This window comes from Lontra canadensis, unplaced genomic scaffold (genome assembly GCF_010015895.1).
Source record: "Lontra canadensis isolate GAN:19392208 unplaced genomic scaffold, GSC_riverotter_1.0 scaffold25, whole genome shotgun sequence".
Lineage (NCBI taxonomy): Eukaryota > Metazoa > Chordata > Mammalia > Carnivora > Mustelidae > Lontra > Lontra canadensis.
This window is the reverse complement of record NW_022631019.1, coordinates 5,938,601-5,955,509: the sequence shown is the minus strand read 5'-3', so window position 1 is coordinate 5,955,509 and position 16,909 is coordinate 5,938,601. Positions and strand designations below refer to the sequence as shown.

General features: G+C 42.5%; 1 protein-coding gene across 3 annotated transcripts in view; it reads left to right on the top strand.

Annotated features, from left to right (window-relative positions):
• The first annotated feature begins 418 nt into the window (after window positions 1-418).
• Window positions 419-16,909, top strand: part of RERE (arginine-glutamic acid dipeptide repeats) — a 443,179-nt gene continuing 426,688 nt past the window's right edge. For 2 of the 3 annotated variants that reach the window (XM_032863323.1, XM_032863322.1), the window contains exon 1: window positions 420-937. The gene's annotated coding sequence lies outside the window, so the exon portion shown is untranslated. Of the gene's footprint in view, window positions 938-16,909 lie in introns of all 3 variants that reach the window. The other variant, XM_032863320.1, reaches the window with a different exon arrangement.

Here is a 16,909-nt window from a genome sequence, read left to right as displayed (position 1 = left end):
GTGACCCTGGTAATAGCAAGGGCAGCGGGACTCGGGCCGGTCGCGCCTGTGGGACCAGCCCGCAGCGCGCCGTGGCCGCGGCTCCGCACAAAGACGCGCTCAGGTGGTGGGGGGGGAGGGCCCAGCCCACCGCCGCCCGGAGCGCGCGCTCGAGCCCGACCCGCGGCGCCGGCATAGCCCGGCCTCTCCCCTCCTTCTCTCCTGCTCTTTTTATTAGGAAAAAAAAAAAAAAAAAAAAGGAGAGAGAGGAGGGGGGAGAGAAAACGAGAGAGCGCAAGAAGTCCCGCCCCTCCGCCCGCCCTCCGCCTGCCCTCCGCCTCTCGTTGGCCCGACCTCCGTGCGCGTCACGTCGGGACGCGCCAATGGAGAGGCGTGATACTGCGAGGTGGGCCGGGCCCGAGCGCGGAGTGGGCGGTGGGTCGGTGCAGCAGCCCCGCCGCGGCTCGGCCACCATCGCCGAGGCGCCGCTGCTCCCACAGACGTTCGCGAGCCGCCCCCCCGCGCTTCCAGCCTCCTCTTCCTCCCGCACGCCCGAGACACTCGCCCGCCTTGGGTCTCGCCCCCGCCTCCGCCTGCCCCGTGCTCTCCCCTCGCTCGCCTCCCATATTGTCTCTGCCTCATTTTCTCTCCTAGTTGAGGAAAAAAAAAATCACCATCATCCTCAGGGAGCCCCTCGCCCTCAGAAAAACAAAACCAGACATGATCCTGGGCTCCCGCTTCTGAAGGACTGGCCGAGCGAGGAGCAGGGAGCTAGTGGAGACCGTCCCAGAGGTCACGGGAGGGAAGCCCCCGCAGCCCCCGGCCCTGTCCCCGCGGCCGGCCACTTCTCGGCCCGAGCCCAGCGGTCCCCAGCCCCGCGGGCCTCCCACCCCGTCCCCCACTTTCCCGGGAGCCGGACGAACACACCTCCATTGATGGTGTAGCGCATTCGGGGAAGGTAAGTCTCCAACTTGCCGGCGCGTGGCAGCTGCCTTCTCTCCTGGCCGCTCGACTTAGGGACGGGCGTGGGGCGGCAGGGGGTCGGCTTGGACTCCTCGGTCCGTCGGGAGCCAGGAAGGGGAGGCGCGCGTCCGGGGGTACGGGAATAAAGGGCCGGGGACTTCTTCGGCCCTGCCGGGGCCAGGTAACTGTCCCATTCGCCTGCCGACCCCGGTTCTGCCTTTGCTGCTTATTCATGATCTTGTCGGACTTGTCTGAGGTTAAAACCTGTTTCATGTGACTAAATTACTGGCTGAACTGGGGGTTGGGGTGGGGGGAAGGAAAGGAAGTGAAAGACCCAGACTGTAAATTTCTTGACTGTTTGTGGATTTGGGGGTCTTGGGGGAGGGCTTTTCTTAAAGTAGTATTTTCACAGTAGGGAAAGAGTCCTTCTTTGTGTTCTAAATCTCCAGTTCTTTGCTGTGTGTGATTACTAAATTATGAAACCCCAAATCACTTGCAGCAGAATGGGATTACCATGTTTTGAGTTCTGCTCCCTGAAAGAAAGTGACTTCTATTTTTATTTTTTTTCAAGGTTTTGGAAAGAAGAGAGGTAGTTTTACATAGATATTTTGTGTGTGTGTGTGTGTGTGTGTGTGTGTGTGTTGGGAGGGGAAAGTATTGCAGGTTTCCTTTGAAACTGGTTGCTTGAGAAGTTGTTGAAAGGAAAACAAAATGATTCATTGTTGAATTGTCATTTTCCTCTGCCTCTTTTCCAAGGTTTGCTTACAATCTTTCTGGATTACAGACTTCAAACATTGATTTAAGCAAAATGTGTCCTTGAGAAACTGGGTACTTTAAATGTTTCAGTATGTGTTGCTATTTTAAGGGACATTTAGAAAGTAGTTTTGTATGAATCCTGAAATAGCTTTCCCCAAAGCAAATTTTTAAACACAAAAAAAGATAAATAGAAAAAGGGAAACTTGGTGAATTACAAAACAAACATTTTGGTGTAACATAAATTAATGCATCCTCTGTTTAGATATGGAACAGTTTTGATAATTGCTTTCCATTTAAAGAGAGACCTTTTTGTCTGATGTACACTGGTTTCTTTAGTCTCAGTCTGTTGGGGGAGGGGAGAGAGGATGGATCTATACAATAATAAAATGATCTTTGGGTAGCTATTTCCTTCCATTGGATTTGCTTGCTGAGTTAATTCCACTGTAAATTATAAACCAGTTTTGGTTTTGATGGCCTGGAGGAAAAGCTGGTTTCCAGCTCTCCCTGTTGTTGTTGAGGTCGAAGGGAAAAGAGGCAGAGGCAGGCAGGCAGACACACACACACACACACACACACACACTCACAATACCAGGCTGAGGGCTCATTGTTCTTCCATACACACATTCATTCTCTCTCTCCCATATTTGGGACTAGGTTTGCACAGACAAACACAGCTCTTTTTTGGAGAGAGGAGAGAAGATGGGGGAAGGGTGGACGCTTTTCTTTTTCAGCTTTCTTTCACCCATCTCATGTCTGGCTTTTTTTTTTTTTTTTTTTTTGCAATCTTATAAGAGGCAGAAGAGTATATCGGAAACTAAAGGACACTCAAAAACATGTTCAGAGACTCGACTCCTCCACCTCCCTTCTTTCCTCTGCAGCCTTAGTTTCTGCTGCTCTTTTTTTTGTGTATGTAAAGATGAAAACCCTTTCTATATGTCGTGACCTTATAGCCATCCTTCCTATTCCTCATTGCCCCTGACTTTGTTGGGGACAGTGACTTGTTCAGTTGGCTCTTATTGTAGTGAATGTGATCAGGGTCTTTTCTAGGTAAAAGTAGATTGTCTCAGTTAAGATGATAATGATCTTATTTGTGGTTAATATTTAGCAAAGAGTGTCTGTGTGTTTTGACATTTTAGTGGTCTGATGGTTGATAATCAGGTGTGCTGGCTATTGAGATGTCATTTTTTTGTTTTGTAAGTAGGGGTTATAAAGAAAGATCTCTTTTTCTCTTTCGGGGGCTGGTGTAGAGGCTTCCTTGACTATTGGACAGGGAATACGCTGATAGAATCCGCCTGGCTTAAACCCAGCTCTGGGCCAAGGATGGAGGTTGGTGTGAATACGGTGGGTTGCAAAATAGCACCTTCTACCGGTTAATTGCTTTGAGGGATCCTGATGAAGAGGATGGGGGAGGGGATTAACGGCTGAGGCCTAATGATTTTCTTTTGAACGCAGTTCTAGTGCCTTCCTGCAAATGCCACTTCCCTGAGCTGCTAATGCAGATGTCCTTTGACTGGCACGGATGCATTGAGGCTTTTTATGTTATTGGCTGTGTCTTGACATTAATTTGTTCTATTATCAGAAGTATTTACAAATACTGACTTCCAAAGACTCTTTTGAATTGATACTCTTTTATGAAAAACATAGTTTGTCTTAGAATACTAAACAAAATAAAGGGATTTGTGTTCTTGGTGTTAGATATTGTACGTACACTAGCAGTCTTTAAAAAGTTTTCAGTATCGTTAGTAAATAGTCAAATAGACTACCCAGTGGAAAAGAAAAATCCTAGCTCTGGACCCAGGCGTTTTCTTCTGGGATTTCTTGGGGATGGTGGGGAGGTGGGGGAGAGAGGAACTCACTAAAATCAGTATTTTTTTGGATGTAGTAGTGTTGTGTTGTAGTAGTGTTGTTTTCAATTGTCATATAAACAAATGAAATTAAGTCTGATAGGATGACTTATTCTCTGGGTTAGGTTAAAAAAAAAAAAAACAGAGGCAAGAGAAAATGTGAAATGAATGTGTACACAGATTAACACAGAAGGCCAAATTCCTGCCCAAAGACTTGTAATCCAAAGTGTAGTTTCAGAGATAATCTGTTTGATAAATGTCTAGAAGGTTTTTTATCACACATCCTACCCCATCTCTTGTTTTAGTGGAGTGGACTGTTGGGAGAGGTTTGCAGAGGCAAGGGGAACTCCGCATAGAAATCAACACCTGTTTCAGACTCTAAGGAATGTGATTTCTGATTCACTTTGCTTTCAGAACTTAAGAGTGTTACCCCGGAAGTTGTGTACCTTTTACAAATGAAATGTGAACAGTTCGAATGTATTATTTATTCAGTAGGAATAGAGGCTAGTAATTTCAATCCAGTATATGCTCTGCCAGTGTTTTGTTGCAAGGTAACTAGAGTAACTGAGAACGGGTTCACAACAAAAAGGTAATCCAAATCAAGAAATAAATGTACCAGTTACTTTTTCACCTTTGACTTGGTGGTCAGTCAAAAGGTTTCTAAAAAGTAGGGTAGAATCTCTGTAAGTCTTGAAACAATTATATGTATTGTGTACAAAAATACACCAGGTGCTATAAAAACACACACACAGAGGAATATGACCTGTGCCCTTCTACAACCAGTGTATGTTGAATATTATTATGGATTGAGTAAGCACCCATTAGTTTTAAAATTAGTTTTGAATCTTTAACATCTTGTTCAAATCCCAGTAATCAAAAAAACATTTAAGTAGTAAAATAAGTTGTATATACTGAGTTCTTCTGGGAATTCTGTGCTTTCCAAGTAACTGCGTTTGGCTGCTTCTTTTGCAGTTGATGTAAAGGTTAAGATAGCAGAAAATTCAGATGTTTAGAGTCATTAGTGTAACATAGTTGTGAACTTCATTTTACACATACAGACACCCTGAAACAATAGTTATTGTTTTACATAATCACTCTCTGATAATGCTGTGTTCCGGCTGATCATAGAGTCTTTAAACAACTAGAAATTCCTTTTGAAACATGCTTAAGTGATTGTTAATTATTAGTAGTATCTTCATAGTTATTCCAACTTTGTAGCTTTGCTTGTCCTGTTTAAGTGAACATTTATTTGTTAGAAAATGGTTAAGCTTGCTTAAGCCATTTTTTTTAAAGATTTTATTTATTTATTTGAGAGAGAGAGTCAGAGAGAGAGAGAGCATGAGAGGGGAGGTCAGAGGGAGAAGCAGACTCCCCATGGAGCTGGGAGCCCGATATGGGACTCGATCCCAGGACTCCCGGATCATGACCTGAGCTGAAGGCAGTTGCTTAACCAACTGAGCCACCCAGGTGCCCTGCTTAAGCCATTTTAATGAATATTTGATCACATTAACTCAGACAAGTTCAAATCCTAAATATATGTACGAGAATGAAGTTTTGGTTGGAATTGTGATTTGTATAATTAACTTGATGGTGTGCCAAGTAATATAATCTATGCCATGTGTCTGTATATTGGCTAACTAGGTCAGATTGGACTGCTAATACAAGAGGTTTTTGGTAAAGTGACCTGTTTGTGTCCGTGTAAAATTGTTTTCATTTGGTAAAATTTGCCAGTGTATCAGCAACCATAAGCAGTATGTTTACTTGTGAAATATTTCCTTATATAGTTAGGTTACAAAATGATATGACCTCTAATTCATTAGACCACTTAGTATTTGAGGAATCTTCACAGCCTATTTGTCTTGGGCTTTTGCATCAGAAGTTGAAGTTATAGGCCGTGCCCTAATTTAAAACCAGTTATACATATGATTTGTAAAGGTTTGGTTAGGCTTATTTGGTTGCAAGGAACAGAAAGGCTTCAAGTCATTTCACGCATTGGAGAAAAGAGGAACAGAACTGGAAACCTAGAGAATCAGGCCTCACAGAACAAGAACCTCAGGTTCTGATGGGCCTCACGGATGCTGGAGTACTGTTTGGGATAAGGATCCTGCCCAGCTCCAGTGACCAGATTACCTTGTTGCCTCCTCAGCAGGAAGGATTTGTTGAGTCATATCCTGGTGCCAGGGCTGTCCATGGTTGCGCAGGCTCTGTGTAGCATAAGGACACCACACCACTCTAAAGGGGATGGTATTGACATTGTGGGCCTGGAATAAGCTGAAAGAGAGCTTGTGAGCAAGTCTGGCGATGCCGGATCTCTAGACAGACTCTTAGAGCAGCAGGGCAGAGCCCCTCCTACAAAAACCCACACTAGCACATGTGGTCACACACATACTCAGCAGAGCATGCATGTACTCATTCATTGACACCTGTACGTGTTCACCAGGCTCCCAGAGGTCTGATTCCTGACCCCCTTACTTCTGGAGGTGGGGAGCAGGGTGAGTGGGCTGGTGGTGGCACTTAATGTATGGGGGCTGACTAAATTTGTGGGGAGTGTGAGCAGGTGAGAATGTGGGCATGTGTCTGCATGTATGAATTCGGAGCAGCTGCCTGGGGACTCTCTGGAAACCTTTCTCTCCCTGGGCAGAACATGGTTGCACTGGGGAGGTGTATCAACGCTACAACAGTTTTGGTTGATTCCTAATGAGAAGCAAAGGCTGAACCCTGATTTAAAAAGATGTTTGTTATATGAAGACATTCAGGTGAGTTTAAACTAGGTGCTCCTTTTTATATCCAGTGCCAGTGTTCCCCTGCCCTTCATTCCTCTCTCCCTCCCCTCTTCTTTCTTTATGTGTGGGTCCCTGAAGTGACTGAAGGGGTATCATCAGTTTGCAGTCCTGCTGTCCTGTTGCTGTCTCAACACCCTAAAGTTGTTGAGGTCGGATAGTATTATACTAGCTTAAAATATTTTTTTGCTGAAGGCAGGTGTTATGCACAAGACCCTAAACAGGCAGGGCTGGCTCACCTAATCCTCCTCTATTCACTCTGCTGTTTTCTCTCTGGTTTCTTTGTGTCTTTATGCCTCTGCTCTGCTTCCACTTTTTCTACTAAGGACTCATTATATATTTAATTAATGTTTCCCAAGAGAGGATCTGATAGGACTCTTGGTTAAGGGTTTGGAGCCAGACCATTTCTTAAGCTACCTACCAGCCTCCCAGATGGTGGATTGCTCCCTTGTTCAAGCTGTATCTCACTGAGGTACACAGTAGGAGGTATGGGAATGGGAGGCATTCTGAGCCATGGCCTATCGGAGGGGATTTTTTTCTACTGTTAAATCCTATCATGTTTTTCCCATCTTTATTTTCCTGACATCTGGTATGGCTGTTGTTGCTTTTGATAGCTTATCCAACAGTTTATTTTCCTTTAAGAAACTACATCATAAATGGTAGTTAAGACTTCTTTTTTAGGTGAGATCATTTATTACATCTGTCTTGTATTTTTCCTGGGAATCTACCCACCTATGTGGTCTACCTTCCTGCCTACCAAGTCCTTTATTCCCAAACTGTATTCACGGCACACTAATATGCTGCGAATATTTTAAGTATTTTGAGGTCAAGTAAATTTATTTTTGTTATTATTTTTTATTCTTTTTTTTTTTTAAAGATTTTATTTATTTGTCAGAGAGAGAGAGAGAGAGAGAGAGAGAGAGAACACAAGCAGGAGGAGTGGCAGAGGGAGAAGCAGACTCCCCACTGAGCAAGGAGCCTGACGTGGGACTTGATCCCATGTCCTAGGATCATGACTTGAGCTGAAGACAAATGTTTATCAGATTGAGCCACCCAGGCATCCCTATTTTTTTTTTTTAATTTTATTTTTTATAAACATATATTTTTATCCCCAGGGGTACAGGTCTGTGAATCTCCACGTTTACACACTTCACAGTACTCACCTTAGCACATACCCTCCCCAATGTCCATAGCCCCACCCCCCCAACCCCCCTCCCCGCATCAACCCTCAGTTTGTTTTGTGTGATTGAGAGTCACTTATGGTTTGTCTCCCTCCCAATCCCATTTTGTTTCATTTACTCTTCTCCTACCCCCTTAACCCCCCATGTTGCATGTCCTCTCCCTCATATCAGGGAGATCATATGATAGTTGTCTTTCTCCGATTGACTTATTTCACTAAGCATGATACCCTCTAGTTCCATCCATGTCGTCGCAAATGGCAAGATTTCATTTCTTTTGATGGCAGCATAGTATTCCATTGTGTATATATACCACATCTTCTTTATCCATTCGTCTGTTGATGGACATCTAGGTTCTTTCCATAGTTTGGCTATTGTAGACATTGCTATAAACATTCGGGTGCACGTGCCCCTTCGGATCACTACGTTTGTATCTTTAGGGTAAATACCCAGCAGTGCAATTGCTGGGTCATAGGGTAGTTCTATTTTCAACATTTTGAGGAACCTCCATGCTGTTTTCCAGAGTGGTTGCACCAGCTTGCATTCCCACCAACAGTGTAGGAGGGTTCCCCTTTCTCCGCATCCTCGCCAGCATCTGTCATTTCCTGACTTGTTAATTTTAGCCATTCTGACTGGTGTGAGGTGGTATCTCATTGTGGTTTTGATTTGTATTTCCCTGATGCCGAGTGATATGGAGCACTTTTTCATGTGTCTGTTGGCCATCTGGATGTCTTCTTTGCAGAAATGTCTGTTCATGTCTTCTGCCCATTTCTTGATTGGATTATTTGTTCTTTGGGTGTTGAGTTTGCTAAGTTCTTTGTAGATTTTGGACACTAGCCCTTTATCTGATATGTCATTTGCAAATATCTTCTCCCATTCTGTCAGTTGTCTTTTGGTTTTGTGAACTGTTTCCTTTGCTGTGCAAAAGCTTTTGATCTTGATAAAATCCCAATAGTTCATTTTTGCCCTTGCTTCCCTTGCCTTTGGCGATGTTCCTAGGAAGATGTTGCTGCGGCTGAGGTCGAAGAGGTTGCTGCCTGTGTTCTCCTCAAGGATTTTGATGGATTCCTTTCTCACATTGAGGTCCTTCATCCATTTTGAGTCTATTTTCGTGTGTGGTGTAAGGAAATGATCCAATTTCATTTTTCTGCATGTGGCTGTCCAATTTTCCCAACACCATTTATTGAAGAGGCTGTCTTTTTTCCATTGGACAATCTTTCCTGCTTTGTCGAAGATTAGTTGACCATAGATTTGAGGGTCTATTTCTGGGCTCTCTATTCTGTTCCATTGATCTATGTGTCTGTTTTTGTGCCAGTACCAAGGCATCCCTATTTTTTATTCTTTATTTATATTTATGTTAGTTAGCATATACTGTAGTATTAGTTTCCGGGCTAGAACTTAGTGATTCATTGTTTGCATATAATACACAGTGCTCATTATATCAAGTGCCCTCCTTAATGCCCATCACCCAATTATCCCTCCCCCCTACCCGCAAGTAAATTTATAATGTGCCTTAAAACCTTAAAGGCTCAGAAATATCTTGTAGTTTTCTCATTTTTCTGTTTGTTTGGTTTGTTATTTATTTATTTTTTTAAGATTTTATTTATTTGACAGAGAGAGATCATAAGTAGGCAGAGAGGCAGGCAGAGAGAGAGGGGGAAGCAGGCTCCCTGCTGAGCAGAGAGCCCAATGGGAGGCTTGATCCCAGGACCCTGAGACCATGACCTGAGCCGAAGGCAGAGACTTTACCCACTGAACCACCCAGGGCGCCCCTATTTTTGTTTTTTTCCTTCCCCAAAGAATACATTTGGCCTTCTTATGGAAACTAATATTCTATAGAACAGTTTGAGAAACACATGTAAAATTAATCCTTCTTAGTCAAGCGGCTTGTACTTTTCTCCTGGATAATGAAGTAAGTTTGGTGTTACTATTACAGCACTTTGCTGCTCTACACTGTTTTTCTTCAAGCAAGCTTTGCACTCCAGTACTTCCAAGGGTACTTCCAATGACTGCCTTTTCCACCTTTTACATATGTCATTCTGGAGGGTGTGTGTGTGTGTGTGTGTGTGTGTGTGTGTGTTAAGTAATCTCTTCACCTAGTGTGGGGCTCAAACTTGACCCCAAGATCAAAGGTCACATGCTCTACTGACTGATCTAGCTAGGGGCCCCATTCTGGAGTTATTTTTGATTGTTCTATCTATAATCCCTTATTCCATCTTTAAATCAGATCACAGTCAAATCAATATTTTCTTTTTTTACCCCACTTCACTAGCTGTGCTCTTATTCAAGGATGTAATCACTTCATTTTTGGACATCTGCAGATATAAACACTGGCAAGTATCAACAAATATTAAAAAAAATCCTCAAGTACATGACTATAGCTCATTGAGGTAAACCTTGCAGGCATGTAAAGATGAAGAGAACAGCCTTCTAGAAATTAATGTCTTTACTGGCCATTTATATACACATAATTGTTAAAAGATAAACATAAGTGTTTGAGAGACACAAAGTGCCATGGGGTTATATTAGTGATGTATTGATGCATAAAAAATTACCTCAAGACTTGGTGACAATACAGTAAATATTTATTATCTTACAGTTTCTGTGGTCATTCATTTGGGAGTGGTTAGGCTTGAATGGTTCTGGCTCAGGTCTCTCTTGAAGTTGCAGTCAGAATGTTAGCTGGGGTGCAGTCATCTGAAGGCTTGATTGGGGCTGGAAGCTCTGCTTCCCCATGGCTAACTCTTTTGGCTGTGAGCAGGAGTTCTCTGAAGCGTCCTGCTGTCTGTGTGGTTACCTGAGTGACCTCGTGATGTGGCATTTGGCTTTCTTCAGAAGGAGTGATCAAAGAGAGAGAAAGAGGAAGCAAGAAGGAATGCTCAATGCCATTTCTTTCTTTCATTTTTTTAAGTAAAAACGAAAAACAAAACAGATTTATTTATTTATTTTGGTGGGGAAGCAGGCAAGATTTTGTGCATGAGTTGGGGGAGAGAGAGAGGAAGAGGAAGAGAGAGTCTCAAGCTGACTTCCTGCTCAGCATGGAGCCTGATACAATGGCAGGGTTTAATTCCACAACCCTAAGATCATGAGCTGAGCCGAGACCAAGAGTCAGACGCTCAACTGACTGAGCCACCCATGTGCCCCCTCAATGCTTTTTCTGACCTAGTCTCAGAAATCAGACATCATCACCTCTACCATATTTTATTCATTAAAATCAAGTCACTAAGTCCAGTCCATGTGCAAAGGTATAGAAATTAAGCTCCACCTCTTGAAGGAGGAATATCAAAGAGTTTGTAGATTTATTTTAAAACCACTCTGGGGGTCATCTGGGTGGCTCAGTTGGTTAAGTAGTTACCTTCAGTTTGGTCATGATCTCAGAGTCCTGGGATCTAGCCTTGGGTCGGGCTCCCTGCTGAGCAGGGGAGTCCGCTTCTACTTCTCCCTCTGCTTCTCCCCCACATGTTCTCTCTCTCTCTCAAAAAATAAAATCTTAAAAAACACCCCCCCCCCATAAAACCACTACAAGGGTTAAAAGGAGACAAATATAGAAGACTTAAAAAATGTTTTCCCTTTTGTTAAGTTATCCTCAAGCAGTGCTTTACTTTAACTGGAGAGTAGTTGCTGGATCTTAGAGGAGAGTGGCATGACCATAACCTCATTCATCTTCTCCTTCTACCTTTGTTCACATGTCATTTATTCTCTACCTTCTTCCTGTTGTTCTTACATCAGGTTTAATTCTTTCTCTCTTTTAAGATTTCTTTACCCACTTGAGAGAGAGAGGCAGGGGAAAGGCAGAGGGTGAGGGAGAGAAATCCCTGAGTAGACTCCCCGGTGAGCATGGAGCCCAGTGCAGGGCTGGATCCCAGGATCCTGAAATTATGACCTGAACTGAAATCAAGAGTTGGATGCTTAGCTAACTGAGCCACCCAGGGACCCCAGATATAATCTCTTTCTATTAAAACTGTGCTTAGGATGCCTGCCTTTTTTTTGGTTTGGCTACTGTGAGTTCTTACCAAGTACCTTTTTACTTTTCTTCAGTTCGTTTACCTTCCCGCTTATTTTATCAATTTTTTTGGGGGGGGGGTCCATTGAGGCATTTTATTTAAAGATTTTTTTTTTTTTTAATTTATTTGACAGATCACAAGTAGGCAGAGACGCAGGCAGAGAGAGAGGAGGAGGAGGCAGGCTCCCTGCTGAGCAGAGAGCCCGATGCGGGACTCGATCCCAGGACCCTGAGATCATGACCTGAGCCGAAGGCAGAGGCTTTAACCACTGAGCCACCCAGGTGCCCCGAGGCATTTTATTTATACATAAGTATTACATCCTGGGAAAAAGAATCCCAGGGTTTTTCTCCTGTGTATTTTTGTCTTCTTCATGGTCCATTGTGCCAGCTGAGGTTGTTAGTACAATGAAACAAAACTGGTGGGACGGGAGTAGGTTATTATGCCATCTTTTTAGACCTTTGAGTTGCACATAACATTGGGGGCTGACTGCTCCACATGTTTTTAACCTGCCTGTGAGGTTCACAACAATTTTTCCAGCTCCGAGAACGTCAGTGATTTCAAATTCACCAGTGTAGCCATGCTTTATCATCACTGTTAGAAACCGGACAATGACTTTGGAGCATGGCCTAATAAGAACTTGGCATTTGGCTCTCTTCAGCATTGGTGATGCTCTTGAGAGCCTCAGCCCAGGACATTCATGTGCACCATTATGGCCGCATTGAAAGATGGCGAAAAGACACTTACATCTTCTGTAAATGATTATTGCTTCCATTTATATCTTAATGTGTGTGTGTTTTTTTTTAAAGATTTTATTTATTTATTTGCCAGAGAGAGAGAACATGCATGAGTGCACAAGTGTGGGGAGTGGCTGGCAGAGGGAGAAGCAGATTCCCCGCTGAACAAGGAGCCTGATGTGGGACTTAATGACCTGGGCCAAAGGCAGACGTCCAACTGACTGAGCCACCCAGGCATCCCTGTATCTTAATGTTAAGTTGTGTTCTTTCCATTAGATTGTAAAACCACTGAAGTCAGAAAGCTTTAACTACAGCAGTATATATGCTTACATGTTGAATTAAATGTATTCTAGAAGACACATTTCATTGTATCTAAGATGTGGTCATTAGTAAGATGTACCATTATTTTATGCACTGCTAAGAGTGAAAAAAATGCTAACAATTAAACTGTGTAAGATCTGTCTCAGTTCCCATGCTGTATAAATGTAAACATTGGAGATCTTAAAATCATTGAAAGGTGGTCATGTATTTAGGCGATCTTTTCATAGCTTTATACCCTGGAAAACATAACTGAAGATAGATCTTTAAGCAGATTATTTTCTCTCATAGCAGCAGTGCTATAGGTAGTGTTATTGTCTAAAGATTTAGCATGAAAAGTTTAGTTATGATGAACAGTCCAATAAAAACAGAGCTGCTACCATAAACCTATAGTCATTATAGTTAAATTATGTTCTAGTGTCCTTAGAGTAGGTGTAAGTATTATATATTTTGATATGTAATACAGTGTATATTATATATATATAACATACAAAGATACAACCCTACTGCATTACCAGTTTGGCCTAAAATGTCAACTTTCAACTATTTTAACTACCTTTTTTTTTTTTTTAAAGATCTTTATTTATTTATTTATTTATTTTTTAAGATTTTATTTATTTATTTGACAGACGAAGATCACAGTAGGCAGAGAGGCAGGCAGAGAGAGAGGAAGGGAAGCAGGCTCCCTGCTGAGCAGAGAGCCCCATGCGGGGCTCTATCCCAGGACCCCGGGATCATGACCTGAGCCGAAGGCAGAGGCTTTAACCCACTGAGCCACCCAGGCGCCCCTTATTTATTTATTTGACAGAGAGAGATCACAAGTAGGCAGAAAGGCAGGCAGAGAGAGGAGGGGAAGCAGGCTCCCTGCTGAGCAGTTAGCCCAATGCGGGGGCTCAAAGCCAGGACCCTGGGATCATGACCTGAGCTGAAAGCAGAGGCTTCAACCTACTGAGCCACCCAGGCGCCCCATTAACTACTTAATATTTAAGTAGTTTCTCATGATTGAGAAAACATATTGTTTCTCATGGTACTGTTTATTAACTTCTCCCCAGTACTGTTTTCTAATGTGACCTTGTTCTACCTAGTGTCTAGTTTGCAAGTTTATAAATATATAGCCCTAATCTCTTTTCTGAGATCCTGATCCACGTTGCCCTCTTGTCTCCTTGGATGGCTTTTGAATACTGAGCCTTAAAATGTACCAGTTGGTATTTGTACACTCTTAACCATCATACTATTGAACAAAATAGTTAAGAGCTGTAGACTCAATCCCCAGTCTGCTGCTTAATAATTAGGCAAATTGGGGTCCCTGGGTGGCTCAGTGGGTTGAAGCCTCTGCCTTCAGCTCAGGTCGTGATCCCAGGGTCCTGGGATCAAGCCCTGAATCAGCAGAGATCCCTTCCTCTCTCTCTGCCTGCCTCTCTGCCTACTTGTGATCTCTATCTGTTAAGTAATAAATTAAAAAAAATAATTAGGCAAATTACTTACCTCTCTGGATCTCAGTTTACTTATTGTAAAATGGGGGATAATAGTTGGAGGACCAAAGTAATTGATACGTACAAGATGCTTAAAATGTTTCTGGTAAATGGTAAGTATTCACTAAGTGCTAGTCTTTAAAACTTACTTACTGTTATGATTGTCATCTAGAGATCTAGCTTTCTGTTATGTTTGCTTCTTTGTTATCTGCAATACTTAGTAACCAGGAGATACTTATGATCAGTGGGTCAACTCTACAGGGCTTAAATAAGTGCTGAGTTACTAACTAAAACTTTCATTATTTCTTGGGTAGGAAATGCTACAGAATTGTATATGATTAAATACCAAGTGAATGACACAGACTGTAGAGTCATAGTGAGGTTTGGGGTGTTAATGAATTGTGATCAGAATGTGATAGCTTAGTTGTTTTTCTTCCTTGTGATGATTCTGAGGGAGATATATATAAGTAGAACCATGGTAATTGGGAAATTCAGGATATTTTATTATTAATTGGGCTTTTGGCCAAAATAGCCATGTAGAGTTGTCTAATACTTTGGGTTGTAGCAATTGGTTAAACTTAAGGCCTGGGCAAGGGATCTCCCTTCCTCCTAAATCCTATTATCTTACTATTCTTAGGCTGGCTACTTTACAGAATGCCCAAAGAGAGAAAAATGAGCAAGTGTAAGATAGCAAACCCTCATATATATGTGTCATGTTTAATCTGCATTTGATCTTCAAATCTATAAACAGGTCCAGTCAATGTTTTGGACTCTGACCCAATCAGGTTAGTATTCCTTCCTCTTAGAGAGATCCAGGAAGGTAGGGGATGGAGAGAGAGTGCAAGGCATCTTGTTGGTCCAGCTTCTGCTCTTTAGTGAGCTTGGTTTAATGGCCTGCGAGGAATAACTAAACATGGTTGGCCATCTGTCTAACAGCCCTACTTTCTGACCTTTTTTATAGGACATTCCCTGGGAGTTAGGGGGAACTGCAAAGTATTTTTTAAATTTAGGGATAAGTTTACTTTTTGAGATGAGATTAAGGAGAAATGTTATGTGAAAATAAGATTTGCCATTTGGAAAAGTGACCCACCATTAGTGATAGCTGCTATGGCATTTTGGTAATATGTTGATTTTAATTTTGGTAATGGGAGTATAATCTTTGAGGAATATGATTATGTATGATTATGTTAGTAGAGCAGGATTGAAGCCTAATCATATTATGCTCAGTCTGAAACACGAACATGGTAGCAGAAGGGGTATAATTAACTTGGGAGGCTAGAAGAGAGGCATCTGGAGTGTTGCCCTCGGATTCTGCAACCTCAGGTATATTGCTGTCAACTCCAGGAGGGCACTGCTTTGGTCATCTTTGTGTCCTTTGTATCTAGCGCATGAAGAATGTAGCAAGTATTCACTTGTCACGTGACTGATTGGATAATATTAATGTGTAGTTTATTGAGGTCAATTATACAGGAGATTTGGCTTAATCTCCTGACTCCAAAAGATATTCAGGATGCTGATTTTTGGACAAATTCTTGCTAATAACATTTTTGTATCTTACATATAGTATAGAAAGACATTTCAGTGCTTCTTAGTTTTTTGAATCATCAAAAAAGTTATTTTAATCCTAGGAAAGACAAAATCTGTATTAGAAATTGTTTAATGAAGTAGTACTTAATAAATACATATAGTACTCTTTGTAGGTTTGCCTTTTTTTTTTTTTTAAAAGATTTTATTTATTATTTATTTGACAGAGACAGACACACAGTGAGAGAGGGAACACAGGCAGGGGGAGGGGGAGAGGGAGGAAGCAGGCTCCCCGCTAAGCAGGGAGCCCAATGTGGGGCTTGATCCCAAGACCCTGGGATCATGACCTGAGCTGAAGGCAGACCCTTAATGACGGAGCCACCCAGGTTCCCCGTTTTGCCTTGTTTTAAGTAGGATTAGGTATAGCGGTGAGTGGCAGAAACCCAAAATAACAATGGCTTGAACAAGGTAGAAGTTTCCTTTTTTTTCATGTAAAGCATGGACAGCCCTGAGCTAGTATGGTACCTTCATGCTCATTAGGAGTCCCAATTTTCTCCTTTTAGTCAAAAAGCATCTCTAGTTCTTCTGGTCAGTTCTGCATTTTTACCAGGGTGGGAGGAGGAAGGGGCAAAAGCTGGGTATATCCCCAACCTGTGAGGATACTTTCCAGGAAATTACACACAACACTTCTGCTCTGTCCCTTTAATTATAACAAAATCCTCAGGCCACTGATAGCTGCAAGGGAAGCTGAAAATGTAGTCTTTCGTGGAGATGGCTATGTGCCTAGTCAAAAGAAATCAGAGATTCTGTTAGTTTGGGGGAAGGGAAGACTCCTTTTTGCAGGACAGCTGGCACTCTGACCAAAATCCCAACAGATAATGTGGTATTAACACATTGGGTAGCGATGTCTGGGTGGCTTTTGGCTCAGTTCATGATCTCAGGGTCCTGGGATCAAGCCCCACAACGTTCTCCCTGCTCAGCAGGGAGTCTGCTTGTCCCTCTCCCCTCTGCCCACCCCCTCCTCAGGTCATACCCTCTCTCACTCTCAAATAAATAAATAAAATCTTTAAACACACACATACGCACACACATTGGGTAATTTGCCCTTCAGTATTTTTTTAAAAAATATTTTATTTATTTATTTGACAGAGAGAGAGAGATCACAAGTAGATCACAAGAGCAGCAGGCAGGGAGAGAAGGGGAAGCAGGTTCCCTGCTGAGCGGAGAGCCCAATGTGGGGCTTGATCCCAGGACCCTGAGATCATGACCTGAGCTGAAGGCAGAGGCTTAACCCACTGAGCCACTCAAGGTGCCCCAGTATTTTTTTTTTTTTTTAAGATTTTATTTATTATTTGAG